This window comes from Morone saxatilis, unplaced genomic scaffold, assembly GCF_004916995.1.
Source record: "Morone saxatilis isolate NCDOM2014 unplaced genomic scaffold, NCSU_SB_2.0 Contig2, whole genome shotgun sequence".
Lineage (NCBI taxonomy): Eukaryota > Metazoa > Chordata > Actinopteri > Moronidae > Morone > Morone saxatilis.
Genome location: NW_023339762.1, coordinates 26975360 through 26975643, shown reverse-complemented (window position 1 = coordinate 26975643; position 284 = coordinate 26975360).

Sequence of the window (284 nt, the reverse complement as noted above, 5' to 3'; positions counted from 1 at the left end):
GGTCTAGACCTGCTCTATTTGTGTATAAGTGTCCTGAGATAACTTCTGTTATTTTGTTTGGCGCTATACAAATAAAATTTAATTGAATTGAATTGAATCAATCTGTATAAAAGCAAGATTACAATAATAAAGAATAAAAATGTTTTTTTTTTTTAAACTGTATAAAATAATAATAAGACTTTGGGTGGCTGTCTGGTCAAGGCAGAAGGCCACCCACCTAGAGTCAGGGTCTGTCCGAGGTTTCTGCCTCTTAAAGGAAGTTTTTCCTTGCCACCATTGCCAAG